Source organism: Phodopus roborovskii, unplaced genomic scaffold, assembly GCF_943737965.1.
Source record: "Phodopus roborovskii unplaced genomic scaffold, PHOROB, whole genome shotgun sequence".
Taxonomy (NCBI): domain Eukaryota; kingdom Metazoa; phylum Chordata; class Mammalia; order Rodentia; family Cricetidae; genus Phodopus; species Phodopus roborovskii.
The window spans coordinates 42,147,017-42,157,949 of NW_026126433.1; the positions used below are offsets into that span (position 1 = coordinate 42,147,017).

General features: G+C 40.3%; 1 pseudogene; it reads right to left on the bottom strand.

Annotated features, from left to right (window-relative positions):
* Positions 1-10,933, bottom strand: part of LOC127223282 (intelectin-1b-like) — a 73,379-nt pseudogene that overhangs the window by 23,069 nt on the left and 39,377 nt on the right.

A 10,933-nucleotide genomic window follows, 5' to 3' on the forward strand; every position in this document is an offset into this window, starting at 1 on the left:
TTCTATATTAAATTTTTTTTTTGCTGCATAGTACTCCATTGTGTAAATGTACCACATTTTCTCCATCCATTTTTCATTTGAGGGGCATTTAGGTTGCTTCCATGTTGTGGTTATGACAAATAATGCTGCTACGAACATAATTGAACAGATGTCCTTGTTGTATGAATGGGCATCTTTTGGGTATATACCTCAGAGTGGAATTACTGGATCTTGAGGTAGACTGGTTTCCATTTTCCTGAGGAACTGCTACACTGATAGCCACAATGGCTGTATGAGTTTGCACTCCCACCAGCAGTGCAGGAGTGTTCCCCTTTTTCTGCATCCTCTTTAGCATAAATTGTCTTTGGTGTTTTTGATTTTAGCCATTCTGACAGGAGTAAGATGGTTTTGATTTGCATTTCCCTGATGGCTAAGGATGTTGAACTCTTTCTTGAGTGTCCTTAAGGCATTTTAGATTCCTCTATTGTGAATTCTCTATTTAGTTCTGTACCCCACTTTTTAATTGGGTTATTTGGTGTTTTGGTAACTAGCTTCTTGAGTTCTTTGTATATTTTGGAGATCAGCCCTTTGTCAGATGTGGGGTTGGTGAGGATCTTTTCCCATTCTGTGGGCTGCTATTGTTGTCTTTTTGACTGTGTTCTTTGCCTTAGAGAAGCAAGGACATTTTGTCCTCTTCTAAGAGGTTCAGTGTGTCGAGGTCTTTGATCCATTTGGACTAAAGTTGTGTGCATGGCGATAGATATGGATCTATCTGTAGTCTTCTACAAGTCAACAACCAGTTATGCCTACACCATTTGTTTGAAGAGGCTTTCTTTTTTCCATTGTATAATTTTAGCTTCTTTGTCATAAATCAGGTGTTCTTAGGTTTGTGGGTTAATATAGGTTTTTTTTTTAATTTGATGCCTTTGGTATTACTTTTTATTTTTGCTCTAATACCAAGCTGTTTTCAGGAGTATAGCTCTATAATAGAGTTTGAAGTCAGGGATGATGATGCCACTGGAAATTCTCTTGTTGTGCAGGGTTGTTTTGGCTATCCTGAAGACCCAGGGTTTCATGTGTGGTAATGAAGTTACATCCCTGGATCTTCATTTTAACTGTAATCATTAGTGGAAAATTGGGGAACTTTTGCTAAAGATTGTGTAGGCAGAAATTTCTGTCCTGCCTGGTCCTGCAGTCATTCTGTTACATAGAAACACACAGAGCCTTATATTTATTATAACCTGTTTGTCCTACTGCTCAGGCTTATTACTAACAATCTCTTACAACTTAAATTATCCCATAATTCTTATCTATGTGTAGCCATATGGCTTTGTACTTTTTCTCAGTAATGCATTCTCATTTTGCTTTGTCTGCACCTGACTGGGGACTGTATCTCTGTCTTTTCTCTTCCAAGAATTCTCCTAGAGTGGTTGCCCTGCCTATACTCCCTACCTGGCTACTGGCCAGTCTGTATTTTATTAAACCAACACTGAGTGAGAAATATTTAAGGTGAAAAAGGGCATTATCCCACAACAAGAATGGTCTTGTTGTTGTACTATAACTCCAAGGCAGATGTGGACAAGATCAACCCATGTTTCCTAACACACAGAGGATAGTAGGTGAGAGGTAGAGCAGTCAGGCATGACAGAGATACACATAATGTATACAAATTATCATTATAATAGTTTTTTTGAAACAGGGTTTCTCTGTAGCTTTGAAGCCAGTCCTGGAACTAGCTCTTGTAGACCAGGCTGGCTTCAAACTCACAGATATCCACCTGCCTCTGCCCCCAAAGTGCTGGGATTAAAGGCATGCTCCATCAACACCCAGTGCATAAATTCTTAAAAGAATTGCAAATATGAATTTATGAATATAACTCTGTGGTTTGCATCCAAAATGCATTAATACAATGCACCTACTCTCTCATTTGGATTTTTCTAGAACCAAAGATATAAAGATATGCTTTTGCTCTATTATATTTTTCTTCTTTCTTTTTTCTCTTTGAGTCTTTTGCTAGATTGGAATCTTCCCCTTCCTCCTCTTCTTTCTCCTCCCACTCTTCTCCTCTACTTCTTTTTCCTCTTCTTTATGTGAACTTACAATGAAACCTTGGCTTCGTGATACTAGGCAAGCATTCTCCCACTAAACTGTATCCAGACCTTTTTTTTTTTTAATTTCTTTTTAATACAAATCTCTTATTGTAATGAAATCATGAGTAAAAACATCACTCAACCAGGTGAGCCTAGCCATTCAATTGCTTCCCCAGTCTCCAACTCTATACTTCCCAATGAACTTCTATATGGTTAGGTGGCTTTTCTGGAGCTTTGCTTAGGGTTTTAAACTTTTATTGTCATTTACACTTAAGGGACATATCCAACACACACACACACACACACACACACACACACACACACACACACACACACACACACTAATAGAGTTGAAACTAGAAAAACCATTGACTTTATATCCCCTTCCACAAATCATGTGTCATTTACTGCATTCCATCCTTCCTCATCATCTGATGTCTTAGGGTTTTTACTGCTGTAACCAAACACCATGACTAAGAAGCAAGTTTGAGAGGAAAGGGTTTATTTAGCTGACACTTCCATATTGCTGTTCGTATTAGAGAAGTCAGGACAGGAACTCAAACAGGGCTGGAACCTGGAGGCAGGAGTTAATGTAGAAGTATTGGAGGGTTGCTTCTTACTGGCTTGCTCAATAAGGATTGCTAAATGTGCTTTTTTATAGATCCCAAGACCACCTTAATGAACTGGGCCCTCCCCCCATTGGTCAGTAATTAAGAAAATAACATAAAGCTGGCTCTCATGGAAGAATTTTGTCAACTACAGCTCCTTTCTCTCTGATGACTCTAGCTTTGTCAAGTTGACACACATTACCATCCAGTACACCCGAAAAGACTCTTTTTGGGAGATTTCTATAAATGTAATATATCCATTACAACTGCTACTTACATATATACTTACATACATTATAGGCTAGGATTCACATATGGGAAAGATTGAATCACCGTATTAAACAGTATACATTCTAAGCCAATCTATTTTTTTGTTGCAATTTTACAATTTCATTTGTCCTTCTGATAAAAAAATCTGGCACATATATGAGATAGAATAGTATGGATCCCCAGTGAAACCTCTTTATTCATGATGTACCTGCAGGTGTGAGTGAGTTTATATATTTGTGTATTGGTACAATGACACAAGTGCAGAGGTCAGAGGATGTCTCTCAGAAGTAGACTCTCTCTCTCTCTCTCTCTCTCTCCCTCTCTCTCTTTTTTCCAGCATCCAAAAGGTAGTTTTCATTTATTTGGTATTTTCTTTTTTTATTTTTTCTCTTTTTTTATTTAATTTTATATAACAAAGTCCAATTAAATGAAAACAAACATTTATACACAATATTTGGGAATTTGGGCGTCGTTCTTTCCAAACTACTTCCTGCTGGTAAGGGGCGCTGTCATGGGGGATTCGAAGAAGATTCAAATATCCTGGCTGTAGTCTGTAGGGCTGTTTTGTCCAGCTGTTTTGAATGTAGGATCACGTTGTACTATGTTTCAGGCGGTCTGGCTTGATCAAACCACATTAGTCTGGAAGGAATTCACATCTTTTCATTTTCTGTGGAAACAAAAATAGAAATCGTTTTCCCCAGTAACTTGTCCTTCAACTTAAATTTTGTAGTCAAAGCATTTTTTTTAATTTAATTTATTATTTTACATGTCTATCCCAGTTCCCTCTCCCTCCCTCCCTCCCTCCCCTCATCCCTCCCTCCTCCTTCCCTCCCTTTTACCCTCTCTGCCCTCTCACATGCACTCTAAACACCCTCCCCTCCCATCCCCCCACCCCAATTCCATATGTAGGGGAATGCCATCCAGTTGGGGTCATGTAGATCTGACAGGTCATGTGAAGTAGGGACTAGGGCTTCTCTCCTGTCTCTAGATTAAGGCAGTTATCCCTCCATGGGGGATGTGTTCGCAAAGTCCTTTTGTGCACCAGGGATACATCCTGGCTCCACTGTCTGAGGTCCCTTAGACTGCTCAGTCCTTCTGGCTAAGACCCATATTTAGGGGGGCCTGAGTCAGTCCCATGCTGGCTTCCCAGCTATCAGTCTGGTGGCCCGTTAGCTCCTCCTTGTTCAGGTAAGCTGTCTGTATGTGTTTCTGCCGCGTGGTCTTGTCCTCTCCATCTGCATCTGGGTTCTAGTTCGACTCAGTGTTTATGTATGGGTGTTTTATCCTGTTTTCAACAGGCATTAGTTGAGGGCTCCATGGAGAAGTTAGTTGTTGATCTCACTCTCTGGGAAGGGCATTTATGATAGCCTTTCCACGGAAGCTCAAATTGTTAGTTGGGAGCAGTCTTGTAGTTCTCTAGACCTTTCTTTGTGTTCAATATTATCTTCAAACCAACATTGGCTCCCTCTTTTATGTTCTCTCTCTCTGTCTCTCTCTCTGTCTCTGTCTCTCTCTGTCTGTCTCTCTCTCTCTCTCCTATCTTCTATCCCTAACCAGGCTCAATCTTCCTGGTCGCACATGTTTTCTTTTCCTCCCCCTCATTTTCTCCTACTTCTCTCTCCATTCGCTGCCCCCCCCCCCCACTTCACCTGAGCTCTGGGGGACTTGTCCCTGCCCAGTTCTGTGAGGGACTTTATATGACTCTCTTAGAATACACCTTGTATCCTAGTCCTTCTGGTGGTGTGAATTATAGGCTGGTGATCCTTTGATCTAGGTCTAAAATCCATATATGAGTGAGTACATACTGTGTTCCTCTTTTTGTAACTGGGTTACCTCATTCAGGATGGTTTCTTCAAGTGCCATCCACTTGCCTGTGAATTTCAAGATACCATTATTTTTTTCTGCAGAGTAGTATTCCATTGTGTAGATGTGCCACATCTTCATTAACCATTCCTCAATTGAGGGGCATCTAGGTTGCTTCCAGGTTCTTGCTATTACAAATAGTGCTGCTATGAGCATAGTTGAACAGATGTCTTTGTTGCATGGATGTGGATCATTCGGGTATATGCCTAAGAGGGGGATTGCCAGGTCCTGTGGTAAACTGATTCCCATTTTCCTGAGGAACCGCCATACTGATCTCCAAAATGGCTGTATGAGTTTGCACTCCCACCAGCAGTGGAGCAGTGTTCCCCTTTCTCCACATCCTCTCCAACATAAGTCATCACTGGTGTTTCTAATTTTAGCCATTCTGGCAGGGATAAGATGGTATCTCAAAGTTGTTTTGATTTGCATTTCCCTGATGGCTAAGGATGTGGAGCATTTTCTTAAGTGTCTTTCAACCTTTTTGATTTCCTCTATTGAGAATTCTTTCTTCAGTTCTGTACCCCATTTTTTAATAGGGTTATTTGGTGTTTTGTTGACTAGTTTCTTGAGTTCTTTGTGTATTTTGGAGATCAGCCCTTTGTCGGGTATAGGATTGGTGAAAATCTTTTCCTAGTCTGTGGGCTGCCGTTTGGTCTTGTCCACCGTGTCCTTTGCCTTACAGAAGCTTCTAAGTTTGAAGAGGTCTCATTTATTAATTGTTTCTTTCAGTGTCTGTGCCCCTGGAGTTATGTTCAAGAAGCGGTCTCCTATACCAATTTGTTCAAGGGTACCTCCTACTTTCTCTTCTAAGAGGTTCAATGTGGCTGGATTGATGTTGAGGTCTTTGATCCATTTGGACTTGAGTTTTGTGCATGGCTACAGACATGGGTCTATCTGCAGTCTTCTACACACCATCATCCAATTGTGCCAGCACCATTTGTTCAAGATGCTGTCCTCCCCCATTGTATACTTTTAGCTGTTTTGTCAAAAATCAGGTGTTCATAGGTGCGTGGATTAATATCAGGATTTTCAATTTGATTCCATTGGTCTACCTGTCTATTTTTGTGCCAATACCAGGCTGTTTTCAGAACTATAGCTCTGTAGTAGAGCTTAAAGTCAGGAATGGTGATGCCTCCTGAAGTTCTTTTATTGTATAGGGCTGTTTTGGCTCTCCTGGGTCTTTTGTTTTTCCATATAAAGTTGATTATTATCCTTTCAAGGTCAGTGAAGAATTGTGGGATTTTAATGGGGATTGCAATGAATCTGTAGATTGCTTTTGGTAAGATTGCCATTTTTACTATGTTAATCCTACCTAACCAACAGCATGGGAGATCTTTCCATTTTCTGGTATCTTCTTTAATTTCTTTCTTTAGAGCCACAAAGTTCTTATTATATAGGTCTTTTACTTGTTTGGTAAGCATTACACCAAGATACTTTATGTTGCTTGTGGCTATTGTAAAGGGTGATATTTCTCTGATTTCTTTCTCTGTCTCTTTGTCGTCTGAAAAAAGTAGGGCTACTGATTTTTTTTAGTTTATCTTGTATCCTGCTAGTTTGATGAAGGTGTTTATCAGCTGTAGGAGTTCCCTGGTAGAGTTTATTGGGTCGCTTATGTAAACAATCATATCATCTGCAAATAGAGACAGTTTGACTTCTTCCTTTCCAATTTGGATCCCCTTTTTTTTTTTTTTTTTTTTTTTTTCTTTTTTTTTTTTTTTTTTTTTTTTTTTTGCATATAGAGTATTTTTTATTTAATTTTATATAACAAAGTCCAATTAAATGAAAACAAACATTTATACACAATATTTGGGAATTTGGGCGTCGTTCTTTCCAATTTGGATCCCCTTGATCTCCTTTTGTTGTCTTATAGCATTAGCTAGAACTTCTAGTACGATATTGAAGAGATATGGAGAGAGAGGACAGCCTTGTCTTGTTGCTGATTTTAGAGGAATTGGCTTAAGTTTCTCTCCATTCAGTTTGATGTTAGCAGTTGGTTTGATGTATATTGCTCTTATTATGTTTAGGCATGTTCCTGTTATCCCTGACCTCTCCAAGACCTTTATCATGAAAGGGTGTTGAATTTTGTCAAAGGCTTTTTCCGCATCTAGGGAGATAATCATATGGTTTTTCTTTTTCTGTTTGTTTATATGGTGGATCACGTTGATAGATTTTCGTATGTTAAACCATCCCTGCATTCCAGGTATGAAGCCTACTTGGTCATGGTGGATGATTTCTCTGATATATTCTTGAATTTGGTTTGTCAGTATTTTATTGAGTATCTTTGCATCGATGTTCATCAGGGATATTGGTCTGTAGTTTTCTTTCTTAGTTGTGTCTTTGTGAAGTTTGGGTATCAAAGTTATTGTGGCCTCATTAAAAGAGTTTGGTAATGAACCTTCTGTTTCTATCTTGTGGAACAGTTTAAGGAGTAGTGGTATTAGTTCTTCCTTGAATGTCTGGTAGAATTCTGCACTGAATCCATCTGGCCCTGGGCTTTTTTTGGTTGGAAGGCATTCGATGACTGCTTCTATTTCATTGCGGGTTATAGGTCTATTTAAGTTGTTTGTCTGTTCTTGATTTAGTTTTGGTAAGTGATAGTTATCCAGAAACTTGTCCATTTCCTTTGAATATTCAATTTTTGTGGAATACAGATTTTCAAAGTATGACCTGAAAATTGTCTGGATTTCCTCTGTGTCTGTTGTTATGATCCCCATTTCGTTTCTGATTTTGTTAATTTGCATATTCTGTCTCTACTTTTTCGTTAGTTTGGATAAAGGTTTGTCTATCTTGTTGATTTTCTCAAAAAATCAACTCTTTGTTACATTGATTTTTTTTTGTATTGTTTTCCTGGTTTCTATTTTGTTGATTTCAGCCCTCAAGTTGATTATTTCCTGGCATCTACTCCTGCGGGGTGAATTCGCTTCTCTCTGTTCTAAGGTTTTCAGTTGGGCTGTTAATTCTCTAATGTGACTATCCTCTGTTTTCTTCATATGGGCACTTAGTGCAATGAACTTCCCTCGTAGCACTGCTTTCAAGGTGTCCCATAAGTTCGGGTATGTTGTATCCTCATTCTCGTTGAATATTAAAAAGTCTTTAATTTCTTTATTTCTTCTTTGACCCAGGAGTGGTGCAATTGCACATTGTTCAGTTTCCATGAGTTTGCAGGTTTTCTGCTATTTGTGTTGTTGTTGAATTCCAATTTTAAAGCATGGTGTTCCGATAAGATACAGGGGACTATTCCTATTCTCTTGTATCTGTTGAGGTTTGTTACGTCACCTAGTATGTGGTCGATTTTAGAAAAGGTTCCATGTGGAGCAGAGAAGAAGGTATATTCTTTTGTCTTTGGATGGAATGTTCTATAGATGTCTGTTAACCCCAGTTGAGACATAGCTTCTGTTAATTCTTTTGTTTCTTTGTTGAGTTTCTGATTTGTGGTCCTGTCTAGTGTTGAGAGTGGTGTATTGAAGTCTCCCACTATAAGTGTGTGAGGTTTTATATGATCTTTGAGTTTTAGTAGTGTTTCTTTTACGAATGTGGGTGACTTTTTATTAGGGGTATAGATGTTCAGAACTGAGACTTTGTGTTGATGGATTTCTCCTGTGATGAATATGAAATGACCGCCTTCATCTCTTTTGACTAATTTTAGTTTGAAGTCTAACTTGTTAGATATTAAGATAGCTACGCCTGCTTGCTTCTTAGTTCCTTTTGATTGGAAAATCTTTTCCCAACCCTTTACCCTGAGGTAATGTCTATCTTTGAAGCTTAGATGTGTTTCTTGTATGCAGCAGAAGGATGGATTCTGTCTTCGTATCCATTCTGTTAGCCTGTGTCTTTTTATAGCTGAGTTAAGACCATTAATGTTGAGGGTGAGTAAGGATCATTGATTGTTGATGCTTGTTTGATTTAGGTTTGTTGTTGGCAGTGGTATTGTGAATATATTAGTTCTGCTTCACCCTTGGCTTCTGTCGTAGTTGGATTATCTGTTGCCTACATTTTTGTGGGTGTAGTTACCTTCCTTGGGTTGGAGTTTTCCTTCCAATACTTTCTGTAGGGCTGGATTTGTAGATACATATTGGGAAAATCTGGTTTTGTCATTAAATATCTTGTTCTCTCCATCTATATTGATTGAGGGTTTTGCTGGATATAGTAGCCTAGGCTGGCATCCGTGTTCTCTTAATACTTTTAGAACATCTATCCAGGACCTTCTGGCCTTGAGGGTTTCCATGGAGAAGTCAGGTGTAATTTTGATAGGTCTGCCTTTATATGTTACCTGTCTTTTTTCCTTCGCTGCTCTTAATATTCTTTCTTTATTCTGTATGCTAGGTGTTTTGATTATTATGTGTAGGGGTCTTTTTTCTTTGGTCCAGCTTATTTGGGGTTCAGTATGCTTCTTGTATTTTCATGGGCATGTCCTTCTTCAGATTTGGAAAGTTTTCTTCGATGATTTTGTTGAATATGTTTTCGGCACCTTTGAGCTGGGCTTCCTCACCTTCGTCTATGCCTATTATTCTTAGGTTTGGCCTTTTCATGGTGTCCCACATTTCCTGGATGTTTTGTGTTAAGGATTTGTTGGATTTATGATTTTCTTTGGTCGATGAATCTATTTCTTCTAGTTTATCTTCTGCGCCTGAGATTCTCTCTTCTATCTCTTGAATTCTATTGGTTATGCTTGTGTCCGTAGTTGCCGATTTTTTGCCCAGCTTTTCAATTTCCAGCATTCCTTCCGTTTGTGTTGCCTTTATTTTCTCAATTTCAGTTTTCAAGTCTTGGACCGTTTCCTTCACCTGGTTAATTGTTTTTTCTTGGCTTTCTGTACTTTCCTTAAGGAATTTGTTCATTTCTTCCACTTTTTTGTTTGTTTTTTCCTTCATTTCTTTAAGGGATTTTCTCACATCTTCTTTGAGGGCCTCTATCATTTTTATGATGGTAATTTTTAAGTCATACCCTTCTGCTTCCTCTGCTTTGTTGTTGTGTTCCATTCTAGTTGGTGTAGATTCCCTAGATTCTGGTGGTGTCATGTTTGTCTTTCTGTTGTTAGGTGTTCTCTTGTATTGCCTTCTTCCCATAGATTCTTCCAGTAGGTGTTGGTGGTGTATCCCCCCTCTCCCTATGGTACTTCCCTGATGGGCTTATGTGGGTCTGAGATCCAATATCTGTAGCTCTGTGTGGTCCAATCTCTCTAGGAGGTTTCTCCGCAGACAGGGATCCAGGGATGGGGTCAAGGATGAGGATCCAGAAGAAGATGTAAGCAGGTACTCACAGTGGAGGGGCCAGGATTTGGGGGTCAAGGATCTTGCCTGCAGGAACTCTGAGTGGACCAGCAGAGATAGGCGGATCTCTGGGAGGGGCCTGGGACTCCAGCAGAGGACTGGAGGCGGGGTCTGAGACCAAGCTGGTGGAAATTACAGGTGGTCCAGTGTCAGGTCCCCTTTGTTCAGAGTTGCTCCAAGAAGTCTCCAAAGTAGGGTGGACTGTTGGCTCCACCCTCTGTCCCAGTGCTCAACCAGAGCGGCAGGACCAGGACCGTGGGTGGGGTAGGGCACAGGGTAGGGGGGGGTAGGCTGGCGGTGGGGATGGGTGGGGGTGTATCAGAGCTCCAAGGGTGCTCTCGATGGGGACCAGAGAGGGGAGCAGCAGGATCAGGGGCCAACCCAGGGAGTTTGGGCGTGGGAGGGGAGAAAAGAGGTTGTAGGAGACAGGCAGCCCCAATTGGGCCCAGACTCACCTCTGGCCAATAGCAGGTGGAAGAGGATGAGGGCTGAGCTGGAACTTGAGAAGGTTTTGCAGGAAAGTGGGAACTCACTGGAAACTGGCGCTCTCCAGCTGAGACCTCCTTCTTTGGCAGAGGCCAGGAATTGGGGGTCAAGGATCTTGCCCGCAGGGACTCCGAGTGGACCCGCAGAGATAGGCCTCAGAAGTAGACTCTCTCTCAACCTAGATTTGAGAAACTGAACTCTGGCCATCAGGTTTGTTGTCAAGCACCTTTACCTTGGGCCCACCTCTCTGGCCCCTTAAATAAATAACTAAAACCCTATGTACTGTTTTTGTTTACCAAGGGCATTTGTTACATTGGGAGTTTATGACCAACACAGAATACACTAGACCCATCTGAGAAATCAAACA